Raw genomic sequence first — 27,332 nt, forward strand, 5'->3', positions numbered from 1 at the left:
CAGGTCTGGAAGATGAGTGGAGCAGCTATCACAAGACAATGTGAATGCTTCACTTTGATTGGCTGGATCTTCATTTTGCTAAAAAGACATTGTGGACTTCACAGGCTTAAATCTTCATGTGGAATATCATGATGAGTAATCGAAAGGGGCGATTTGGGTACTAGCAAGGTGCTTTTCCAACTCATTTGCTATTGGGGCATTTTAAAACAGAATTTGTGGCTTATTTTTTCCATTTTATATGTATGTTTATGATTGGTTGCTGTTAATTAGGGGGTGGTGTTTACACTATATAAGTGGGGTTATTGTAATGTGTATTGTGTTTGATAAAGATATCTTTAATCAAAAAGTCGCAAAACGTCACAACTGGAGGTGGAATAAATGTGATGCAAATTCATCAACTTGTGAGGCGCTGATCTTATTTATTTTCTGGTATTTGGACGTGTTCCGAGAAGGACTCCTTGGATGTGACGTGCACTTCATTTTTTGGTAATGTTGAACCTATCTTTACATGAGGTGGTGTGAGTCAACCTTTGTATGACTATATGACCAAGTATGGTTCATTATTCTGTCTGTGAACATACAGCTGATGTGCCTTGCCAAAAAGTTCAATTTTTGTCTCTCCTGTCCATAGGACATTCTCCCAGAAGCTTTTTTGCTTGTCAATATGTAGTTTGTCAAACTCCAGTTTGGCTTTTTTATGATTTTTTTCAACAATGGTGTCCTCCTTGGTCATCTCCCATGAAATCCAATTTGGCTCATACAACAACGGATAGTGTGATCTGACACTGATGTTCCTTGAGTTTGAAGTTCACCTTTAATCAGTTTTTCTGGGCTCTTTTGTTACCATTCTCTTTGATTTGTCATCAATTTTCCTCCTGTGGCCACATCTACGGAGGTTGGCTACAGTCCCATGGAGCTTAAATGTCTGAATAATATGTGCAACTGTTGTCACAGGAACATCAAGCTGCTTGGAGATGGTCTTATAACTTTTACCTTTAACATGTTTGTCTATAATTTTCTTTCTAATCTCCTGTTTTATCTTTAACATGTTTGTCTATAATTTTCTTTCTAATCTCCTGAGTCAACTCTTTCCTTCGCTTCCTCTGGTCCATGTTGAGTGTGATGCACACCATGTCACCAAACAGCACAGTGAGTATCTGTAGCCCTATATACAGGCCCACTCACTGATTCCAATATTGTAGACACCTGTGATTCTAATTAAAGGACACTCCTTGATTAAAATGTCCCATTTGTCACATTATTTTCAGGGGTACTATCTTTTCTGTCCAGGCCTATTTCATAAGTTTTATTTATTTTTTTTTGTATTTTGTGGAAGCATGGTTGAAAAGCAATGGCTGACTTTCATTTGTTCATTTTCATAGATTTTTTTTATTTATTATTACTTTTGTCAGATTCAAGTTATTTCTGTGACCATTGTGGGTTTTTCTGTCATTAAACGAGGGGTACCAACAATTTTGACCACGTGTGTACAAAGAGGTTAGGAATGGGGATAAATGGTCAGGTCTTGAACTAGTTAATTATATTATTTTAAGTGACTATATATTTATTTCAGCATAAAATATAATGAGTATTCAAAGTGGGTTGCAAGCTTGCATATTTTTAACAATATATCAAAATTCATTTTAGAATAAAGCAAATATGATATAACTAAAAATTCTTTATTGATGAAAAACTGAAAAAATAAATAATATTTTAAGACAGTCATTGATTTTACCTCTACATATACATAAAAAAATAATCAATTTCCAAATGAAAATTGGAAATTAATGCAGATTTGTGTAATAAAGTAGCCTTAATACTTCATTATCGTGACCAATGAAGGGTTGCAACCTTCTGCCCATTAATTGCCTTAGTAATATAATTAATAGCACTTTTATACATGGTAATAATAATTATGTTCATTATAAAGTAATATAGCACTTCACTAGTAATTAAACTGGTTGATGACACTAATTAATGCATATGTCAGATTATCACAAAACCTAGAAGCATCCATACATGCTGTGGCAAATAGAAAGTGGTCCTATGTGGATCACATTGCTCATCATTCTGGTAATTGTGTTTCATAATAAACAGCACATAAAAATTAATTGTTTTACTTTACTTTGTCATAGGTTTCTATATTGTCAGCAATGTCCACTAAAGTATGTAGTGTTGGACTGGGGTTTTCTTCATTCTTTAGAGGTAAAAATAATGGTGAATTAATCTCCATCTATAAATAAGACGTATACGCTATTGTTATCCTTGATAAATGTACTAGAGAGTATCTGTAGCCCTCTATACAGATGAGCTCTTATTTTAATTTAAATTTGTCAAATTTGCAAAATTTGCTAAGAAAATTAGATTTGATGCAAACTGATTTGCCACAAATTGAAAGAACTTCTTAGTCGCCAATTGCACTGAAAAAGCATTTATGAGGCCTTGTGGTCTCTTAGGACACTACCCAGCCCCTTTCCCCCCTTTCAAGTTTTTAATACAGAATCTTAGTAATAGAAAACTAAATGTCTTTTATATATATATATATATATATATATATATATATACATAGTGCCTTGTGAAAGTATTCGGACCCCTGGAACTTTTCAACATTTTCGCACGTTTTCAAACATAAAGATACCAGATGTATATTTTTGGTGAAGAATCAACAAGAAGTGGGATTCAATTGTGAAGTTGAATGAAATTTATTGGTTATTTTACATTTTTGTGGAAATTCAAAAACTGAAAAGTGGGGTGTGCAATATTATTCGGCCCCTTTGACTTAATACTTTGTTGCGCCACCTTTTGCTGCGATTACAGCTGCAAGTCACTTGGGGTATGTCTCTCTCAGTTTTGTACATAAAGAGACTGCAATTTTTGCCCATTCTTCCTTGATAAACAGCTCGAGCTCAGTGGGGTTTGATGGAGATCGTTTGTGAACAGCAGTTTTCAGCTCTTTCCACAGATTCTCGACTGGATTCAGGTCTGGACTTTGACTTGGCCATTCTATCACCTGAATACATTTATTTGTGAACCATTCCACTGTAGATTATGCTTTATGTTTGGGATCATTGTCTTGTTGGAAGACAAAATCCCCGTCCCAGACTCAGGTCTTTTGCAGACTTCAAAAGGTTTTCAAGAATGTTCCTGTATTTGGCTCCACCCTTCTTCCCATCAATTTTAACCATCTTCCCTGTCCCTGCTGAACAAAAACAGGCCTAAACCATGATGCTGCCACCACCATGTTTGACAGTGGGGATGGTGTGTTCAGGGTGATGAGCTGTGTTGCCTTTACGCCAAACATATCATTTGGCATTGTTGCCAAAAAGTTCGATTTTGGCTTCATCTGACCAGAGCACCTTCTTCCATATGTTTGGTGTGTCTCCCAGGTGGCTTGTTGCAAACTTTAAAATACACTTTTTACGTATATCTTTGAGAAATGGCTTTCTTCTTGCCACTCTTCCATAAAAGCCAGATTTGTGCAATGTACGACTGATTGTTGTCCTATGTACAGACTGTCCCACCTCAGCTGTAGATCTCTGCAGTTCATCCAGAGTGATCATGGGCCTCTTGGCTGCATCTCTGTTCAGTTTTCTCCTTGTTTGAGATGAAAGTTTAGAGGGACGGCCGGGTCTTGGCAGATTTGCAGTGGTATGATACTCCTTCCATTTCAATATGATCGCTTGCACAGTGCTCCTTGGGATGATTAAAGTTTTGGAAATCAATTTGTATCCAAATCCGGCTTTAAACTTCTCCACAACAGTATCACGGACCTGCCTGTTGTGTTCCTTGGTCTTCATGATGCTCTCTGTGCTTCAAACAGAACCCTGAGACTATCACAGAGAAGGTGCATTTATGCGGAGACTTGATTACACACAGGTGTATTATATTTATCATCATTAGTCATTTAGGACAACATTGGATCATTCAGAGATCCACAATGACCTTCTGGAGTGAATTTGCTGCACTGAAAGTAAAGGTGCCGAATAATATTGCATGCCCCACTTTCAGTTTTTGAATTTCCACAAAAATTTGAAATAACCTATAAATTTCGTACAACTTCACAATTGTATTCTACTTGTTGTTGATTCTTCACCAAAACTTTACATTTTGTATCTGTATGTTTGAAGCATGATATGTGGGAAAAGGTTAAAAAGTTCCAGGGGGCCGAATACTTTTGCAAGGCACTGCATATACTGTATACATATATATATTTATGGCTACTGGAAAACAATCCAGTGGAAGTAACATACAGCTAGTTTAACCCCTTTCCGACATCGGACAAATTTACACTGATGTTGGACTCACTCCCTTTGATGTGGGCTTCGGCGGTGAACCACATCTTTCCTGACACATGTCAGCTGTTTTGAACAGCTGACATGTGCCTGGAACAGCCGAAGGTGGAAACGCAATCCATCCTCTGCTATTAACCCATTAAATGCTGCTGTCAAATGCTGAAAGCGGCATTTAACATGCGCTTCCGACAGTCGTGGTGGAAATCCACCCATCTATGATCCCTGTCACATGATCGCGGGTCACCGATGGGTTGGCATAACAAACAGAGGTCTCTTGGAGACCTTTATGGTTGTCAGTGCTGGATTGCTATGGTGGTCGGCGCTCGTATCAAGTGAGCAAATCTGCTACATACAGGTGATCTGATCATCACCTGTATGTAGCAGAACCGATCGGGTTATCGCATAATCTACTCTCCCATGGAGTCTATTGAAGCATGCCAAAAGTGAAAAAAAAGTTTCTAAAAATATAAAAAGAATAAAAAAAATTAAAGTTCAAATCACCCCCTCTTGCCCCATTCAAAGTAAAACAATAAAAAACCATACATACACATATTTGGCATCGCCGCATTCAGAATTGCCTGATCTCTAAACAAAAAAAAAGTTTTAGCCTGATTGCTAAATGGCGTAGCGAGTAAAAAGTAAAAATACCAGAATTGTGTTTTTTTTTGTTGCTTCGACATTGCATTAAAATGCAATAACGGGCAATTAAAAGATCGCATCTGCACCAAAATAGTATCATTAAAAACATAAGCTCGGCACGCAAATAATAAGCCATCACTCAACCCAAGAAAAATGGAGATGCTATGGGTATCAGAAAATGGAGCAATTTTTTTTAACAAAGTATGGAATTTTTTTTCACCACTTAAATAAAAAGAACCTGGAAAATAATAACGGCAGATCAGTTTCAGCATTTAGTGAATGTAGTTAAAAAGCAATACAAAATACAAGTGTCGATTGCACTGTTTTGCAATTTCACCACACTTGGAATTTTTTTTCCAGTTTTCTAGTACACGACATGGTAAAACCAATGTTGTTACTCAAAAGTATAACTTGTCCCACAAACAATAAGCCCTAATATGGCCATTTTGACCAGAAATAAAAAAGTTATGGCTTTGAGAAGAAGGGGAGCAAAAAATGAAAATGTAAAACCAAAAATACCTCTGTTCGCTAAGGGGTTAACAACATAGCACTTTAACATACTATTTATGCTTATCAACCCCTTCACCCCAAAGCCTGTTTCCACGTTCCTGACCAGGCCAGTTTTTACAATTCTGACCACTGGCACTTTATGAGGCCATAACTCTAGAACGTTTCAACGGATCCTGCTGATTCTGAGGTTGTTTTCTCATGACATATTGTACTTTACGATTGTGGTAAAATTTCTTTGATATGACTTGCGTTTATTTGTAAAAAATGGAAATTTGGCAAATTTTGAAAATTTCAAAATTATAAAACTTTTATTTTTTATGCCCTTTAGGCTATGTGCACCCATGCGGAATTGCTGCGGAAATTTCTGCGGCAATTCCACAACTCCCTGGTATGGATTTCCCATGAAAAACTAGAGCGTTTCAAGCATAATTAGCTTGCAGAATGCTAGCATTTTCCAAACGATCTGTAACATTGCTTCGAAAACAGATTGACAGGTTGGTCACACTAGTCAAACATAGTGTTTGACTAGTGCGACCAACTTTTTACTATTGAGGCTGCCTATGCGGCATCAGTAGTAAAAAGATATAATGTTAAAAATAATAAAAAAAATCGTGTTTTTCTCACCTCCCGGCGGCCTTCGCAGCCTTCCTGATGGTTCTTGTCTCATTGGTTGGTGAAGTGGGCTGAGCGGAGTTTGGTCTTCCTCTTTTCTTTTGACTTGTTTGCCACAGTGGGAGAGGGAAAGGTGATGGTAATCCTAGTTCCCAGTCTAATATCTCTGGAAACAAAATGTTTAAAGTTTAGCAGAAGGAGGGCAAGTCACTATGAGCTTTCAAGGATGCTGATCGCCCCTCCACCCTAGCTGTGAGAGAGAAGTGGAATCCCCATCGATAGATGATGTGACGCTCCTGTACAGTGGAGGGGGCTAAGATGTTGCCTTTTTTGCAATGTTATCCAGGATAGATCTGGAAATAGCTGGAAAATGGATCCTTTATAGTCCAGGTTTCGCATTGTGTGTGCCTTCTACACAATAGCATCTTTAGTAGCAAAGTTGTGAATGCAGCATATAACGTCATGTGGTAAGGCTGAGGATCCCTTTGGCCTTAGAGCATGGTGAGCTCTATCTAGCTTAATTTTGTTAGTGTTTGGAACGATTAGGATTCTATTGAAGATGAACTCCAAAATTTTTGGGAAGTCCTCATTTCCCTCTTGTTCGTGATGGCCCCTTATTCGGATATTATTACATTGTCCTCTATTATCGAGATCTTCTAAATGCCAATTAGCAGGCCCTAGAGCTTCTGCCTGCGTGGACATGGATTCCTGGAGGAGAGTCAAATATTTACAGTGGCATACAAAAGTTTAGGCACCCCTGGTCAAAATTACTATTATTGTGAACAGTTAAGCAAGTTGATGATAAAATGATCTCTAAAAGGCCTAAAGTTAAAGATGACACATTTGTTTTGTATTTTAGGCTAAAAAGTAATACACATTGTAATTTTTTCAAATTTTAAAAATTACAAAAAGAAAAATGGTCCGATGCTAAAGTTTGGGCACCTTTGGAGATTTGTGTGCTCAGATAACTTTGACCAAGGTTTCAGACCTTAATTAGCCTGTAAGGGATATGGCTTGTTCAATGCTAGGAAAGGCCAGCTGATGCAGATTCCACAGGTTTAGAAACACATAGCCTCTGCTTACCTTGTGCGAAAAAACAGCCACCATGGGTTCTTTTAAGCAGCTGCCTAGCACTCTGAAAATGAAAATGGTGGAGGCCCACAAAGCAGCAGAAGGCTGTAAGAAGATAGCAAAGCATTTTCAAGTTGTCCTTTCCTCAGTTCAATATGTAATTCAGAAATAGCAGTTTACAGGAACAGTGGAGGTCAAGATAAGGTCTGGAAGGCCAAGCAAAATTTCAAAGAGAGCTGCTTGTAGGATTGCTAGAAAGGCATATCAGAACCCTCACTTGACTGCAAAAGACCTTCAGAAAGATTTAGCAGATTCTGGAGTTGTGGTAATTGTTCTACTGTTCAGAGACACCTTATCAAATATGGCCTTCATGGAAGAGTCATCAGAAGAAAACCTCTCCTGCACCCTCACCATAAAATTTAGCATCAGAGGTATGCAAAAGATCATCTAAACAAGCCCAATGCATTTTAGAAACAAGTCCTGTGAATCGTTGAAGTTAAAATAAAACTCTTTGGTTGCAATGATCAAAGGTATGTGCAGAGAAAAAATTGCATAGAATTTCAGGAAAAGAACATCTCTCCAACCATTAAGCATGGGGATGGATCAGTCATGCTTTGCAGTTGTGTTGCAGACAATGGCACAGGGAACATTTCACAGGTAGAGGGAAGAATGGAGTCAATGAAATTTCAACAAATTCTTGATGCAAACATAACACAATGTGTAAAAAAACTGAATTTGAAAACAGGATGGCTTCTACAAATGGATAATGATCACACACATCAAAATCCACAATAGACTACCTCAAAAGGCGATAGCTAGAGGTTTTTCAATGGCCCTCACAGTCCCCTGATTCGATCATCATTGAAAATCTGTGGCTAGTCCTCAAAATAGCAGTGCATGCAAGACGACCCAGGAATCTCACAGAAATGGAAGAATTTTCCAAGGAAGAATGGATGAAAATCCATCAAACAAGAATTGAAAGACTCTTGGCTGGCTACTAAAAGCGTTTACAAGCTGTGGTATTTTTAAAAGGGAGTGCTACTAGGTACTAACTATGCAGGGTGCCCAAACTTTTGAATTGGCCTATTTTTCTTATTGTAATTTTTAAAATGTAAAAAATGACAATATATATTTTTTTTTGCCTACAATACAGAGAAAATGTGTCATCTTTAACTTTAGCCCTTTTAGAGATCAGTCCATCTTCAACTTGCATAACTGGTCACAATAACAGTAATTTTGACCAGGGGTGCCCAAACTTTTAAATGCCACTGTATGTGTGTAATTGTGGGCTCCTTCTAATGACTCTAAGCATTCCGCAATAAATTTAACATCCTGACGCAACACAGCGATCTCGGATCTGCATGCAGATTTCATTTCCAAGATGAGGGTCCCAAAACCCTCCTAATTTGTTGTAAGTAGGCATGTATTTCCTCAGGAATAAAGGGTCTTAAAGGAGAATTAGTAATGGAAGAAGCGGAGCCAAGGTTACTGTACCATGACAGAGGTAAGAATGACCTTGTTTACGCCCTTTGGTGGAAGTCTTTGTGGTTTAGGAGGCATATTGAAATCAAGAGATTTTGCTGCTATAGGGTTTCCAGTAGTTTCTGTTGAAGATAGATAGATTTCTGTCTTAGGGAGTTTGTCCGATGATGGGTTAAATTCCAGAGCTGAGGGAGAGAGATTTGAGGCATGTATCACTGTCTCCGGGACCCCCTGCTAAGAAGCTAGAGCATACCTTTGGTGGAATTTTGTTGTACCCCTTTTACAATGATACATGGGGTTGTGGGATTTGTAATATTTGCAGTGTAAGAAGACGTCAAGGTTCCAAGAGTGCCCTGAGAAAAATTTGGTGACGCACTTGAAGTGCGTGTCAGTGGACCGACCCGTTTGGAGAAGCGCCTTGGAGTAAGTGATTTCCCACTTTGAGAGTTGTCAGGTCTATGGAGTAAGTTGTCTTAAGTCCCACAATTAGTTAATGAGGTCTGCAGTGATCCAGTTTTTTTCCCAGATGTCTTTTTCCCAATTAGTTCTTGGATAGGGACAGTGCATGGCAGTGTTTGGCCTCTCTTTTTTTTTTGCTGCCAGGCAGTAGACTTAGGGTGTGTGCACACGCTGTGGATTCTGCTGCGGATCTGCAGCGGATTTGGCCCTGCGGATCCACAGCAGTTTTTGCTGCAGTATACAGTACCTTTATTTTCAATGGAAAACAAAGACCGTAGTGCACACGGTACGGAATTTTCCGTGCGGATTTGCAACGGTTTCAAAACGCAGCATGTCACTTCTTTGTGCGGAATCTGCAGCGGTTTCACACCTGCTCCATTGTACAGGTGTGAAACCGCAGGGGAAAACTGCAGGCTAATCCGCAGATAGACCGCAGGTCTTTTGACCTTCGGATTTTGCAAAATCCGCGTGGAAAATTACGCAGCAGAATCCGCAGCATGTGCACACACCCTTAGTGTCTTACATGTCTATTCTCTATTACCTGTGGATATGTCTGTGTTTTAGGGACTGTATAGTAGAGTAGGGTATGGGTAGATGAAGGCCATTAAAGTGTTGTCACAGTTTGTGAAATTATAATCCCTTATACTTGGAAATAAAGACGTGGTTACATAAATAGGCCACTTGATGTCATCAGAGAGCTAGAGAAGAGCCCTTTATAATAAGGAAAAGTTCTTAGGCCTTTTTAACAGTATAAGTAATATACTATAAGATGGTCAGAAAGTTTGAATACAGGAAGACTTCAACTAAAACTGCACCTCAGCATCTGCAGTATTTTCCCAAGTGGTTAGGAGGGCTTTTGGGATGTCACTCTTCGGGACAGTACTTCTAGATGACTGTTTTTCCAGTAAAGAGTTAACTCCTTTGGAGTTTTATTATTTGAAGAGCATGAGGCTGTTTAAGTAGAAAATGCAGTCAGTTTAGACAGGCTGAAGTGAAGCTGGTAGAGGGTTATGTTTGTTTACAGGTCTCCCTCTCAAGTTACTTAGGTATTAGAGGAGGGAGAGCTGCCAGGAGTGATATTTTCACAGGCAGCACAGACCTCAGGTGTGACAGGGCAGGAGTGTATTCAGATAGAAACTAAGGATACCGTTACACTTAGCAATGCACCAGCGATCCCGACAACGATATGGATCACTGGTGCATCGCTAAGTGGTCGCTAGTGAGCTGCCACACAGGCAGATCTCACCAGTGACATCGCAGGGGTCGGGGGTCGCTACTTACCTGCCAGACGCGGCGATCCTGATGTCCTCCACCCGCGTCCATGCGTCTCTCGTCGGCGCCACATGAAGCACAGCAGGAAGCGCCCGACAAGAAATGATCCAGGACCTTCTCGCGTGACCAGCGATGAGCAGCGGGGTAGCCGGTCGGAGGTAAGTATCAGACATAGCTATATCGCTAGCAATATCGCTATAACGTCACAAAATCGGTGACGTTACAGCGATATTGCTAGCGATATCGCTATGTGTAACGGGGGCTTAAGTGGAGTCTCCCCTGCTGTGGGTGATAATTAGAGTTGAGCGATACCAGCCGATACTTGAAAATATCGGATCGGAATGGATCGGCCGATCTTAAAAAAAAGTATCGGTATCGCCGATTCCGATACCGGGAACCAATGCAAGTCAATGGGGCCAAAATATCGGAATTAAAAAAAACCCTTTCTTTCCTTGTAGGTTAATTCTACATGAAGAAAAACAACTAAGAATAATGTAGAATGTATTGTGGGAGGTGGAGGAGACATTAAAGCCATAGAGGTTTAGCCCAATCAAATGGAATAGCAGGAATTAAACTTTTTTTTTAAAGACGTTAGGAGTTACAAAGATATTGACTATGTTAGCCTCATTTATATTTTGCCAGACATGTATGTCTTCTTCTTCTTTCTTCTTTCTTCTTCTTTCTTATTCTTCTTCCTTTTTTTACCTTCTTCTTCTTATTCCTTTTTTTACATTCTTCTTCTTCTTCTTCTTTTTTTTACATTCTTCTACTTCCTTTTTTTACATTCTTCTTCCTATTCCTTTTTTTACATTCTTCTTCTTCCTTTTTTTAAATTCTTCTACTTCCTTTTTTTACATTCTTCTTCTTCCTTTTCTTACATTCTTCATATTCTTCTTATTCAACAATTATTATTCTACATATTCAACTTCTTCATCTTCTTCCTATTCTTCTTCATCATATTCTTGTTTGTGTCAGGCATTCCTGTAGTTGTTACCTAGAAAAGTTAGAAGTTTACACCTTCCGTTCTGCCTGTCACAAAAGATTTACAACAGGATTTGTCCGCGTTCAGTTTGGCCTGCAGCAGCAGGCCTTTTCCAGGGGCACCACGAGGAGGAACGTACTCACCCCCATACACTGCTTAGTCTTCTTCTGCTTATAAATAAGATAATATCATTTGCTCAGAGTATTAGTCTTATGCTTAATGTTCTTCTGCTTTGTTTTTTTATGCTTCTTTGTCTTCTCTCTCTTGTTCTGCATCTTGGTGGTTGTCTTCCTGTTCTTTGTCCTCTTGAACCAGCTGACTGTACTGGCACCCGGAGGGGCAGCAGAAGGAACAAGAGCCAATGGCACTACCGAGGACCAGCTGACGGTGCTGGAACCCGGTTACTAAGCAGGAGGTACCTGTGCTACAAAGCACTACCAAGGACCAGCAGACGTTGCCGGAACTCGGATACCGAGATGGAGGCACCTAGGCCAAAGGCTCTGACGAGAACCAGCTGACGGTGCTGGAACCCGGAGGGGTAGCATAAGCTGCAAGAGCAAATGGAAATAGCGAGGACCAGCTGACAGTGCTGGCACCCGGAGGGGCAGCAGAAGGAATAAGAGCCAATGGCACAACCGAGGACCAGCTGACGGTACTGGAACCCAGTTACTAAGCAGGAGGTACCTGTGCTACAAAGCACTACCAAGGACCAGCAGACGTTGCCGGAACTCGGATACCGAGATGGAGGCACCTAGGCCAAAGGCTCTGACGAGAACCAGCTGACGGTGCTGGAACCCGGAGGGGTAGCATAAGCTGCAAGAGCAAATAGAAATAACGAGGACCAGCTGACAGTGCTGGCACCCGGAGGGGCAGCAGAAGGAATAAGAGCCAATGGCACAACCGAGGACCAGCTGACGGTGCTGGAACCCGGTTACTAAGCAGGAGGTACCTGTGCTACAAAGCACTACCAAGGACCAGCAGACGTTGCCGGAACTCGGATACCGAGATGGAGGCACCTAGGCCAAAGGCTCTGACGAGAACCAGCTGACGGTGCTGGAACCCGGAGGGGTAGCAGAAGTTACCCCTGAAAAGCAAAGTTGGCATGCCGCAAGCTGGCCGCAGTTACCGAATCACACAGTCCTACAGGGGGTGCTTGTCCTACTGGCACTACGGAACAAGCCTTTCTTACCAGAACCCGCAGTCCACATAGGAAGCACCTAAATTGCTGGCACCCTAGCCTCGGCTAACCCAACCGCAACACGACATGGCAACTTGGGGTGGCAAACTGACATTGACACTTCCCGGAAACAGCAGGCAGGGCTGGAACCAAGCTGGGCAGGAGGGAGTACCCGTGCCAAAGTCAGTTATGAGCAGCAACTGGCGATGTTGGAGCCCAGGACAAGCACTTAGCAGGCTGAGGCCTGATGTGCTGTCAATTGGGAGGCAGCAGGACAGATTGCCATCAAAACAGCAGGGGAACAGCTGACGTAACTGAACCCCACAAACACAGGAGCTAGTGTTTTACTCTGTGAAGACGGCACTTCCGAGCAACAACTGGCTGTGTTGAAGCCCAGGGACAAGCACGGAGCAGGCTGAGGCTGCATTGAAGAAATTTTAAGATCGGTTGTAGACTTCTACTAATTTTAACCAAGCTCCACTTAGGCCTGTGGCTTCACTGATTTTCGTATTTCCCCTGCCCTCCAACCCCGCCAGTTACAGCTCCGAAGTGGCGTCTGCAAAATCCACACTTGTTCCTGTGTAACAGGTGTTCAGTCCGGTCAGTTAATCCCCTGATGTGTGTCCGGCAATGTCGCCTGCTCTGTCCACATTCCCATAACTAGTTATGGGAATGTGGACAGAGCAGGCGACATTGCCGGACACACATCAGGGGATTAACTGACCGGACTGAACACCTGCAACACAGGAACAAGTGTGGATTGTGCAGACGCCACTTCGGAGCTGTAACTGGCGGGGTTGGAGGACAGGGGAAATATGAGAGACAGTGGAGCCACAGGCCTAATTGGAGCACGGTTAAAAATCAGTAGTGGTACGACTGTGTAGGCAGCAGGAGACTTTGCCATCCACACAGCAGGGGATCAGCTGACGTTACTGAACCCCACTGAGACACGGGAGCAAGTGTCTCTTTCCGTGTGGACGGCACTTCCGAGCTAAAACTGGCTGTGTTGAAGCCCAGGAAATAGGAGGGTGTAGGCAGAGGCCTACTGTATTTGGAATGTGGTGACAGCAGGAGAGACTGCCATCCAAACAGCAGGGGATCAGCTGACGTTACTGAACCCCACTGAGACACGGGAGCAAGTATCTCTTTCCGTGTGGACGGCACTTCCGAGCTACAACTGGCTGTGTTGAAGCCCAGGAAATAGGAGGGTGTAGGCAGAGGCCTACTGTATTTGGAATGTGGTGACAGCAGGAGAGACTGCCATCCACACAGCAGGGGATCAGCTGACATTACTGAACCCCACTGAGACACGGGAGCAAGTGTCTCTTTCCGTGTGGACGGCACTTCCGAGCTACAACTGGCTGTGTTGAAGCCCAGGAAATAGGAGGGTGTAGGCAGAGGCCTACTGTATTTGGAATGTGGTGACAGCAGGAGAGACTGCCATCCACACAGCAGGGGATCAGCTGACGTTACTGAACCCCACTGAGACACGGGAGCAAGTATCTCTTTCCGTGTGGACGGCACTTCCGAGCTACAACTGGCTGTGTTGAAGCCCAGGAAATAGGAGGGTGTAGGCAGAGGCCTACTGTATTTGGAATGAGGTGACAGCAGGAGAGACTGCCATCCACACAGCAGGGGATCAGCTGACGTTACTGAACCCCACTGAGACACGGGAGCAAGTATCTCTTTCCGTGTGGACGGCACTTCCGAGCTACAACTGGCTGTGTTGAAGCCCAGGAAATAGGAGGGTGTAGGCACAGGCCTACTGTATTTGGAATGAGGTGACAGCAGGAGAGACTGCCATCCACACAGAAGGGGATCAGCTGACGTTACTGAACCCCACTGAGACACGGGAGCAAGTGTCTCTTTCCGTGTGGACGGCACTTCCGAGCTACAACTGGCTGTGTTGAAGCCCAGGAAATAGGAGGGTGTAGGCAGAGGCCTACTGTATTTGGAATGAGGTGACAGCAGGAGAGACTGCCATCCACACAGAAGGGGATCAGCTGACGTTACTGAACCCCACTGAGACACGGGAGCAAGTATCTCTTTCCGTGTGGACGGCACTTCCGAGCTACAACTGGCTGTGTTGAAGCCCAGGAAATAGGAGGGTGTAGGCACAGGCCTACTGTATTTGGAATGAGGTGACAGCAGGAGAGACTGCCATCCACACAGCAGGGGATCAGCTGACGTTACTGAACCCCACTGAGACACGGGAGCAAGTGTCTCTTTCCGTGTGGATGGCACTTCCGAGCTACAACTGGCTGTGTTGAAGCCCAGGAAATAGGAGGGTGTAGGCAGAGGCCTACTGTATTTGGAATGAGGTGACAGCAGGAGAGACTGCCATCCACACAGCAGGGGATCAGCTGACGTTACTGAACCCCACTGAGACACGGGAGCAAGTATCTCTTTCCGTGTGGACGGCACTTCCGAGCTACAACTGGCTGTGTTGAAGCCCAGGAAATAGGAGGGTGTAGGCACAGGCCTACTGTATTTGGAATGAGGTGACAGCAGGAGAGACTGCCATCCACACAGCAGGGGATCAGCTGACGTTAGTGAACCCCACTGAGACACGGGAGCAAGTGTCTCTTTCCGTGTGGACGGCACTTCCGAGCTACAACTGGCTGTGTTGAAGCCCAGGAAATAGGAGGGTGTAGGCACAGGCCTACTGTATTTGGAATGAGGTGACAGCAGGAGAGACTGCCATCCACACAGCAGGGGATCAGCTGATGTTACTGAACCCCACTGAGACACGGGAGCAAGTATCTCTTTCCGTGTGGACGGCACTTCCGAGCTACAACTGGCTGTGTTGAAGCCCAGGAAATAGGAGGGTGTAGGCACAGGCCTACTGTATTTGGAATGAGGTGACAGCAGGAGAGACTGCCATCCACACAGCAGGGGATCAGCTGACGTTACCGAACCCCACTGAGACACGGGAGCAAGTGTGTCTTTCCGTGTGGACGGCACTTCCGAGCTTCAACTGGCTGTGTTGAAGCCCAGGAAATAGGAGGGTGTAGGCAGAGGTCTACTGTATTTGGAATGAGGTGACAGCAGGAGAGACTGCCATCCACACAGCAGGGGATCAGCTGACGTTACTGAACCCCACTTAGACACGGGAGCAAGTGTCTCTTTCCGTGTGGACGGCACTTCCGAGCTACAACTGGCTGTGTTGAAGCCCAGGAAATAGGAGGGTGTAGGCAGAGGCCTACTGTATTTGGAATGAGGTGACAGCAGGAGAGACTGCCATCTCCACAGCAGGGGAACAGCTGGCAGTGCTGAACCCCACTAACACTTGAACGAATGTGTTTGGCTCTGTGGAGATGACACTTCTGAACACCAACTGACGCTGTTGGAGCCCAGGATTATGCGAGGAGCAGGCTGGGGCCTGCTGCTTTTGGCAGGTGAAGGCAGCAGGAGACTTGCCATCTCCACAGCAGGGGAACAGCTGGCAGTGCTGAAACCCACTAACACTCGAACGAATGTGTTTGGCTCTGTGGAGACGACACTTCTGAACACCAACTGATGCTGTTGGAGCCCAGGATTAGGCGAGGAGCAGGCTGGGGCCTGTTGCTTTTGGCAGCTGAAGGCAGCAGGAGACTTGCCATCTCCACAGCAGGGGAACAGCTGGCAGTGCTGAACCCCACTAACACTTGAACGAATGTGTTTGGCTCTGTGGAGACGACACTTCTGAACACCAACTGACACTGTTGGAGCCCAGGATTACGCATGCCGCATGCAGAGGCCAATGGGCAGCGGTTTTTATGGAGGTTGTTGACTACTACTGATTCTAACCATGCTCCACTTAGGCCTCTGGCTCCACTGTCTCTACTATTTACCCTGGCCTCCAACCCCGCCAGCTACATCTCTGAAGTGGCGTCAGCACAATCTACACTTGTTCCTGTGTTACTGGTGCTCAGTCCCGTCAGTTGATCCCCTGATGTTTGTCCGGCAAGTTCGCCAGCTCTGTCCTCATTCCCACTACTGGTTATGGGAATGTGGACAGAGCAGGAGACCTTGCCGGACACACATCAGGGGATAAACTGATGGGACTGAGCCACAGGAACACAGGAACAAGTGTAGATTGTGCTGACGCCACTTCAGAGATGTAGATGGCGAGGTTGGAGGTCAGGGGAAATAGTAGAGACAGTGGAGCCAGAGACCTAAGTTGGGCACGGTTAAAAATCAGTAGTGGTTTGAATGTTGATGGAGCTGGTGACTTTGCCGTCCACACAGCAGGGGATCAGCTGGCGTTACTGAACCCCACTAACACAGGAGCTAGTGTGTTTCTCTGTGCAGACGACACATCTGAGCGACAACTGGCTGTGTTGAAGCACAGGGATTATAGTTCAGGTGGTAGAAAAATGAACACACCAGCAGACCTGGATACAGTTGCCAACCACTAATTTAGTCTGTAAGAGGAATGGCAAAGTCTTTGGAGATCCAGGCCTTGTTCATTTTCAGAAAAGTCAGCCGGTCAACATTATCGGAAGATAGTCGCGTGCGACGGTCTGTTAGTAAACCACCTGCGGCACTAAAGACACATTCCGATAATACACTGGCAGCAGGGCAAGCCAGCACCTCCAATGCATACTGGCTAAGCTCTGGCCATGTATCCAGCTTAGAGACCCAAAACTTGAAGGGGGAAGAGCCATCTGGGAGTACAGCGACAGGGCAAGACATGTAGTCTGACACCATCTGACGGAAGCGTTGCCTCCTGCTGACTCGAGGCGTCGCTGATGGTGTAGACAATTGTGGTGGACACACAAAACTTTGCCACATTTGGGCCATAGTGGTCTTGCCTTGTGCTGCGGCGCTGCCTCTGCTCCCTCTTTGTGCAGAGTTTCCTCCACTGCCTCGACGCACAGAGCTGCTTTGTAAAGCACTAGCAACAATGCTGTCGGGTGGAATGGAAAACATTATGGACTGCACCAGTGACTCTTCGTACTCCCGCAGTTTACGCTCCCGGTTCAACGTTGGTATGAGCCTTTGTACGCTGTCCCGGTAGCGAGGATCTAGGAGGGTGTACACCCAATAATCAGCCGAGACGAGAATGTGGGCGATGCGGCGGTCGTTTCTCAGGCACTGCAGCATGAAATCAACCATGTGCTGCAGACTCCCAACTGCCAAAGAACCGCTGTCCCCTGTTTGAGGCGTGACCTCGGCCTGCTCTGCATCACCCCACCCTCGCTGTACATACTGAGTAGAGGTTTGTGTACCTCCCTCCTCTGGAGAGATGTCTTCCTCCTCCATCGACTCCTCCTCATCCTCCTCACAAAGTGTCCCCTGCCTAGGCCTTTGTGAGGAAACACGTAGCGCAGACTGTCCAGAAGCAGATGGCATTTGGGACTCCTCATCCTCCACCTCTTCCGAAACCTCATCCCTTAGTGCTTGCAGTGTTTGTTGAAGCAGGCAGATAAGGGGGACAGTCATGCTGATTAGTGCATCATCTGCACTCGCCATCCACGTGGATTCATAGAAGGCACGCAAAACGAGGCAGATGTCCTTCATAGAGGCGCACTCAATGGTGCTGAAGTGTGAACGGCGCACAGTGCGACTTGTTTGCGCCTGATGCAGCTGGTACTCCATGACTGCTGCCTGCTGCTCACACAACCGCTCCAACATATGTAACGTTGAATTCCACCGGGTGGGTAGGTCACATATGATGCGATGTTCCGGAAGGCCAAATCGTCGCTGCAGAGCAGCGAGGCGCGATCTTGCCGTGCTGGAACGTCGCAAGTGAGCGCACTCTATGCGGACCTTGTGCAACAGTGCATCAAGATCCGGATAGTCCCTCAGAAAGCTCTGCACGACCAAGTTAAGCACATGTGCCAGACATGGGATGTGTGTGAGGTTGCCTAGGCCAAGAGCTGCCACCAGATTTCGGCCATTGTCACACACTACCAAGCCCGGCTGGAGATTCGCTGGCCCAAACCACACATCGCTCTCCAGCTTGATAGCATTCCAGAGCTCCTGCGCTGTGTGGCTTCGATTCCCCAAAGAAATTAATTTGAGTACAGCCTGTTGACGTTTGGCCACGGCTGTGCTCATATCGGTCGTAACAGGCTCCTGCTCTGCTGTTTCTGAGGAACTTGAGTAGGAGGAGGAGTCTATGTGTACAGACTGGAGTCCTGCAATCCGTGGCGTTGGAAGAACACGTACAGCGCCACTCTCCAGATCTGTACCCGGCTCCACAACATTGACCCAGTGGGCAGTGAGGGAAAGGTATCGTCCCTGTCCATGGTTACTGGTCCACGCATCGGTGGTCAGGTGGACCTTGCTACTAACGGCGTTTAGTAGCGCATGTTTTATTTTGCCCTCAACATGTTTCTGCAGGGCAGGGACGGCTCGCCTGCTGAAATAAAAGCGGCTGGGCACGTTGTATTGGGGGACTGCCAATGCCATTAAGTCCCGGAAGGTGTCAGTGTCCACCAGCCTGAATGACAGCATTTCAACTGCCAGAAGTTTGGCAATGCCAGCATTCAGAGACTGTGCTCGGGGATGGTTTGCCGAGTAAGGGCGCCTTTTATCCCATGCCTGTGCTACCGATGGCTGTGATGGATGGGAACGTGCTGCTATGGGTGGAATCTGACAGGGTCTCCGGACAACAGTGGCAGAGGTTCTTCCTTGGCGATCCTGTGAGGAAGCCGAACCAGCAGTGTGTGAGCTGGAGGAAGAGGCCCCAACACGAACTGAAGAGGTGGTAGGTGGTGCTGTACGTTGGCCTACGTCTTCAGGGTGTCTCTGCAACTCCAACTCGTGCTTGGTGCGCACATGTTTCCACATATTTGTGGTATTGAGGTTGCTGACATTTCTCCCTCTTTTGACTATCTGATGACACAGCTTGCATTTGACAAAGCAAATGTCATCTGCAACTGTGTCAAAAAAGGACCACGCACTGCAACTCTTGGGAGCGCCCGTTTTGCCTTTGGAATGAGGAATGCTCCTAATGGGTGCCGAAGTGGAGGGTACAGGCAACCAAGTCTTCCCCCTCCCTCTGCCTCCTGTTTTGGCCGGTAGGGGAATCTCTTCCTCCGAGCTGCTCCCACCACCTTCCTGTTCCTCACGCCATGATGGGTCAAGGACTTCATCATCTTCCCTCCCCTCTTCAAACAGCTGCTTCTCCGGGGTTGTCTCGCCAGCACCGTACGCACCAGAAAGTGGCAACTGAGTCTCGTCATCATCTGATGCGTACTGAGGTGTGCTGACCATAGGCACTGGCCCACTCGCCTCTTCAGATTCAGAGGGACAAAGAAGTTGAGCATCACTGCATACTCCCTCTTCTTCACATTCAGGAATGCTGCTTGGCTGGCCCCCTCTTTCCAAGCCAACAGATTCCGAGAACAGAAGTAGAGACTGTGATGGCTCCTGTCCATGTCTCTCTGACTGCCTGGGCACTTTGGCAGGTGGTGAAGAGACAGATGGTTGCTCTTCGGTGCTCTGATCCTGAGAGGATGCAGAAGTAATTGAAGTTGATGCGTTAGCTGCCATCCATCCGACAACGGCTTCAATTTGTTCCTCCCGCAGCAGTGGGGTACGTTGAGGTCCTACAAAGCTGCGCATAAAGGACTGTTGCCTGCTAAAACTGGGGGATGCTGATCCACTGGTGCCCGCAGCAGGCCCAGAATCCCCACGTCCTCTACCTGCAGAATCCCCACGTCCTCTCCCTGCAGAATCCCCACGTCCTCTCCCTGCTGAAACTCCACGCCCACGCCCACGCGCCTTACTCCCTGCCTTCTTCATCTTGCCAGACTGCTTAAGATAGGCAGAAAAGTACAAAGGGGGGCCTTAGTGTGCTTATTCCTGAACAGCTGGTTACAGGTACAAGAAACACTAATTTTATGAAGTGTGTGTGTGTGGACTACACTTTAATAGGAGCTGATGTGGCCTACACAAGTTCCAAATGTAGTGTTTGGTGAACTTTTTTTGTGGTTTCTTTGTTGGAAACAAACTCAAAGTATGTGAACAAAGAATTGAAACTGATAGTATCACCAACTTTTTGGAGCTATTACAATGCAGGCAGGTAACCTACAATGCAAAAGATGAGGCTCCAAAAAAATTGGGTAATACTAATCTGGCTGCGCCGGCAGGGCACAAGCCAGAAAAAAAGGCTCCTCTATCTACTCCTATATAGTGTTTGCAACCAACCAATGTTGATGGATACGGATGGATGCACACTAATAGGAGAAGAAAAAATGAGCTGCACTCAAAGACAAATATGTGTGAGGCAGTGACGCACGTTGAGCGTCCTACAACCAGACGTAGCTGCAGGACACTCTACTCAGCGTGAGCTGCACTCACACACAGTCAGAGACCTCTCAGACAGCCGTCAACAGTGCAGCTAAGTGGGCACTGGCACTGACAGGCTGCAGAAAGGCTCCGCTGTGTACTCCTATATAGTGTTTGCAACCACCGTAGATGGAGACTGATGGATGCACACTAATAGAAGAAAAAATGAGCTGCACTCAAATAAAAATATGTGTGAGGCACTGACGCACGCTGAGCGTCCTACAGCCAGACGTAGCTGCAGGACACACTACTCAGCGTGAGCTGCACACACACACAGTCAGAGACCTCTCTGACAGCCGTGAACAGTGCAGCTAAGTGGACACTAGCACTGAAAGGCTGCAGAAAGGCTCCGCTGTCTACTACTAGTGTTTGCAACCAATGTATATGGATACGGATGGAAGCACACTAGATTGAAATTATGTAAAAAATGCAGCTCAAAAAATAAAAGATGTATGAGGCAGCAGTGATCACACTGGGTGGCCTACAGCCTGACGTGGCTGCAGGACCCACTCCACAGCGTGAGCTGCACTCACACAGCCCTTGCAGACAGCTGTGAACACTGCTGCTAGGGCAAAGAAGGCTACAGTGGTGGTTTATGTAGCCTGGGTAAAGCACTAGATGTTTGGTGGAATCGCTATTTCTAACTGTCCCTCACAGTCTTCTACAGCAGCCTGTCCCTAACTGAATTCACAGCAGAGTGACCAGAAATGGCGGCTGCGGTGGCTTTTATAGTGCATCATGACATCGCCATGCCAATAGTTAACATGCCTACATGCCTAACAGGATGTGCCCACACTTCGGAGGATTCCCATTGGCTTAATCAAAGCAAGCAGGCTCATAGCATGATGGGAACTTCCGATTCCGATTCCGGAATCCGATATGACAAAAGTATCGGAAGTCAGTATCGGAATTCCGATACCGCTAATATCAGCCGATACCCGATACTTGCGGTATCGGAATGCTCAACACTAGTGATAATTGATTTATAATTTAGGCTGGGAGATTTCAACCCCAGATAGATCCAGGCAGCAACAGACCATCCTCCTTTCTTTACCTTCTACAAGACCACAGGAGACCTCAAGCCTGGACAGCCAATGATGTTAGGACCCAGGGAGCCTCCACACCTCTCCAAGACCAGGCAAGGAGAACTGACACCCTTGTCTTCAACAGGCAGCAGCCAGAGAGAATCAAAACAGGTGAGGGCTCAGCTCTGTGTTCAGCAGATCTTCATGCAGCTGTATTCCTGTGGGAGGTTACACTCTTCTCCTTAGAGCTGCACTGAGCATAAGCACCTATATGGCCACTGCAACTTTTCCCACTTGCTGCTTCACCAGATCAAAGTCTCTCCTCTGTCTGGACCTGGGTGACACCCAAAGTCCTCTCACAGCTCCACCATTTCCCTAATTAATCAGTGAGTGGATCTTCTCCAGGATTTTGTATAGAGAGCTCAGCTCAGACACATCATTTCAGGTCCACAGTGTCATGGTCCATTTTTGGAGCCGTGGCAGAATGTGGATCCTTATAGAAACCTTTTTCCTTTTTCCCCTGATGGCCGCTGGGGTTTACTACAACTGTAGTTGTTTTGGTGCTGGTTTTGCCCCCAGTGGCCGCTGGGGTTACTATAGGTTTGAATTAACCAACAGGTGATGACTACTCCCCCCTCCTTCCTATAAAAGGACGTCATGTGCAGTAAATCACTGTGGGTAATGTTGTTCATTTGTTATCGAACTATGGTGAAGACTGGACCTACCTGGTGGAGAGGGGGTTCAGCTTATCTGGAGCAGTGGAGTTGCTGCTGGATGCTGATCGAATCCTTGCTCTGTTGCTTGGAGCATTTGCAGCAGAGCAAAGCTAAGTTTTGGGTTTTAGTTGCTTTAACCCCGTGGTGTCTGTTTTATTTTCTTTTGTGAGTTATTGGGTGCTGTTCACTTTATTCCCTGTCTCACCTCCTGGGGAGGGGGTTGGTGGTTTAGCTCAGGGCTAAACAGGAGATAGGGACAGGTCGGGGACTTGGGCCTCACTACCTTTAAGTGTACCCCCAAGCTAAGTAGAGTCAGGGCACCCCCTTAGCCTGAGGGGCAGTTCAGGGGCTCAGGTTCCACGTCTCCTGCTTTGTCCCAACTGCCCCGTGACACACAGCATAACCACGCCCCAATTTTTACAATTTAAAAAAATGCTCATGTTTCCTATCACGAATCCGAATGTGCCATATCCCTACCAAATAAACGTCTGGCGTTTATTTTCTGAACATATTTGCTCATTTAAAGTCATGACATTGGAAGCTTAGCTACAATTTACGCTGGTGACAATTGCACGGGTACAGGATTGCTATGGCGTAACTTCACGTCATAGGTCATGAACCCCTATCTGACCATGACGTAAAATTTTACACAAATTAAATTTACATCAGATTGATTCACTCATCTCTAAAATGTACTAATTAGTAAAAATAAATAAAAACTGGTTCTTTATAGTCGAGGAATAAAATTGAGGGGTGACATGATATATAATTGACAATTATTACTTCTTTTCTTTTAAATTCGTAATCAATGATTAACAACTGGTATGTGGAAAATAAGCAATATTTGTCAGTGTAAATATATACCAAGTACACCATGAAGCTGCTGACCATACAACTATTGTATGTGTCGCTCAGAATATGGTTGACCAATTGAACAGTGGATAGTCGCTAGAAAAAAAATCTGTCCATCTTAATAACAGGAGCAAAATCAAAGAAAACTACCCCTAAATAGATATTTTTATTAACAATTACTTGAAAATGAACAAAGTTCAGACACCACCCATATACAGCTCTGGCAAAAATTAAGAGACCACCAGACCTGAGCCCCAGTGAAAACCTCTGGAATGTAATCAAGAGGATGATTGATAGGCACAAGACATCAAATTTTTGCACCAGAAGCAGTGTGAAAGACTGGTGGAAAGCATGCCAAGACACATGAAAGCTGCTTTTAAAAATCATGGTTATTCCACAAAATATTGATTTCTGAACTCTTCCTGAGTTAAAACATTAGTATTGTTGTTTCTAAATGATTTTGAACTTGTTTTCTTTGAATTATTTGAGGTCTGAAAGCACAGTTTTTTTTTAATTTTGACCATTTTCAGAAAAAAAAACAAAATTTATTGCTTGGAAACTCATTGACATGTTGTCAGAAGTTTGTAGACTAAAAGAACAATTTACATTTTACTCAAAAATATATCTATAATGAGAATAATCAGACAAATTAAAGTGTTAGGGCTGGCGGAACGCACCAAATAATAAAATGATAGTAAGGTGCGTTCGCAGCCCAGGGTCCACTGTGCAGAGGTGGTAAACTGCTGCTTAGTAATGGCAGATGTATATAGCGGTATGCAAAAGGTAACATGTGCGTTAACGTCACCCGGTGTGAACAGGAGCGGACTCTGCTACATCACAGAGCCGCAGTCCTGCAGAACATAAATGCCAGAGCCTGTTAAAACACACAGCATTCTGCAAAAGAGCGCTCAGTAAATGGTCACAGATCTCAGCTCCAAGGACACGAGGCCTGAGTCCCTCTAGACCTACTGAGCATACGGCATCGCACCTGCAGACGCCTCTAATGAATGCTGTCCACTGAGGAGTGCAGACTATATGCACCGTGGCGTACAGACAAAGCCACCGGTGGATGATGATGCCAGTCTCTGACTCTGCCTCTACCTGGACCTCAGCCTGGGCACTAGCAGGCTAGGCTACACAACACATGCGCACCAAGGGTAGGGGTTTCATAATGAGTCATTCAACAGAGACATTCATACATGCATACAACACTCACTCCACATGGTCTAATCTTTTTCTATATTAGTGCACGGTCATGCGGTCGTGTGATCCTTTTATAGACGCAGCCTTCTGGGACCTTCCAGATAGCCCAATCCGAGCTGCCAGAGCTGTGTATCAGGGCTATTGCAGGTTTTCAAGGTACTGCAAAAGTCTGAGGATAAATATCACACTGAATTCCTTCTATCTGTCCCTAGTAGGCCTTAGGGTCTTTGCATCTAAGAACTGAATTAAATGTATTGATGATATTCTAATTTTGTGAGAAGCACCTGTATATATACATCTCAACACATAAGCAGAATTCTCTATCATAAGCAGTTTAAACAGCAAGAAGTCCAGTAGGAGTATTTTTGTAGTGTACTTAATGATATCCACAAGAAGTGTAATTATCCTTCATTTTCAATATGGTGTATCATGTGGATTTAGATATTCAGAGCAGTGGGAGATTACATGAGGCATTTTAAAACCACATTAAAAGAACACGGTTCTATATTACTTAATTACTTTGTGATATCTGCAGATTTAATTGAGCTTTGGGGGTGTGTTAATCACATGGATATTGTGCTGATAAAATGAAGGTCAGTTTTGCATTCCTCGTGCTCTATAGGTATGTAACTGAATGTGCATGGTGTCTCGAGATAGTTATTTGACTAGAAGTTTGTTGAAAAATGTAAAAATATAAGTTCAATAATTTGTTTTATAAGAAACAAATCAATAGAAAATTTTTATAAAGTCCCAAGTGTGAAAGTATTATCTTGATCATCATGCATATGAAATGTTGCCCTGGCCTTTTTTTAAAGCTGACCAAACACATAGAATACATGTTGTCAAAGACAGCTGATTTTAAAAAAAAAATTCTGACTATTTCACAGCTATTAAAACAACAATTTTAACAGGAAATTAAGAACCTTCATCAGAAGCTCAATGGGGCTATGGAGAACAACATTGGATGTCAACTCAAGACAACTAGCACAAGTGACCATCACATGCAGCATTTTCCAAGGTGATGCCCTGTCCCTATCACTGTTCTGCATAGGTTTGAACCCCCTCAGTCAGATAATTACAGAGTTTGGCTATGGATACAAGTTCAAGAGTGGAAGCACCATCAGCCACCTCCTCTACATGGATGACATTGATGATATTTTGTTTATGTGGGATGGGACGGTGCAGCAGCTCGACGATTTTATGGGGACATTGAATCGGAACACATATAATATCCATCTTACATATAATTACAATCATAAGCGGATTAGTTTTCTTGCCATCATATTGGATGTAGATCATCGTGGTCTAATACAGACTGATGTCTATCGTAAACCGACTTCGGTTAATGCTCTGATTCATGATTCCTCAGCTCACAACCCTTCTACCATCAGGGCCGTCCCGGACGTCAGTTCCTGAGGGTGAGGCAAATCTGTTCATCCGATGCCAGGTTCGAGACACAGGCCTCTGACCTGGCATCTCGCTTTCGGGCCCATGGCTATTCCAATAGATGCATTAAAAATAGTTATTTAAGAGCGAGGGCTACTTCATGCGTTGGTTTATTTAGATCCAGGGGGACCCGGCCCGTTTCTGCGGGCTATGGTCCCATTAGATTTATTTCTACATTTAATCACTGTTGGGACAATATGAGGCAGGTACTCCAGAAACATTGGTCAGTATTGAATGCTGAGCCTCTTCTGGGTGGCTCTCTTGGTATCTCTCCGCGTATGATGGCCAGGAGGTCAAAAAATCTTAATGACCTCCTGGTACATAGCCATTATGTTCCACTTACTAAATGTCCGCTTGACTCTTGTGGTCCTATACTTGGCTCGTTTCAATGCGGCCGCTGCCTGGCTTGCGCAAATGTCCTGCGCTGCTCTACATTCCAGTCCTCTGATGGTAAGAAAACATTTGATATTCAGCATAGGATTACATGCAACACAGCGAATGTTATTTATTATGCCACCTGTGGCTGTGCAAAAATTTATGTTGGGTTGACATCTAGAGAGTTGAAGATACGGGTGCGGGACATTTGCGCGGCCAGGTCCGTGACCGACCCCTCTCTATTAAAAACAATCCCGTGTCATTTTTATCAACATCATAACTGTGAACCCTCTAGTTTTAAGGTGAGAGGGATTGATTGCATACATCTTGGCGTAAGAGGGGATGATTATAAAAAGATTGTAGCACAAGTCGAAGCAAAATGGATAGTTACTTTGGGTACTATGACCTCTTTTGGTCTTAATCCCTTACTTTCTCTTCTTTTTTATGACCCCTGGGACTGGCTACCTATGAGATGTATCTGTCTGGATGTCATGAGTTCTAGCTATCTTTCATCCCGGCTCCTAGTAAGCCCTATGTGACCCCGAATCCGGGTATTTTTTAGTATTTTTTGTTTTTAATCCTTTTAATTTCTCTTCTATATTTCCTTAGTTGGACCTGATGACACATCTGCCTTTCTTGGATTTACCATCATCTGGGCCTTTTTCTCTGTTATTTATTGTTGTTACTTTTTTTCTGTCCAGTTTCTGTTTCTGTTTTGTCTTTTTGGGATTGATTTTCATCATTTTTGCATTTTTGCATTTTCTATTTGTGCTGTTTTGCATTTTGAACATCTTATATTGTGATGTTTCTGTGTATATATGTATATTTCCCTATGCACCTTGCACTTTCACAATGCTATAGCTTTACGTTCATGTGCAATATTTACTATCCAGCATCTATTATGCTATTGCGAAATACTTGATGGGGTTAATCCCT

Source organism: Dendrobates tinctorius, unplaced genomic scaffold (genome assembly GCF_039654945.1).
Source record: "Dendrobates tinctorius isolate UK_male_01 unplaced genomic scaffold, ASM3965494v1 ptg000040l, whole genome shotgun sequence".
Lineage (NCBI taxonomy): Eukaryota > Metazoa > Chordata > Amphibia > Anura > Dendrobatidae > Dendrobates > Dendrobates tinctorius.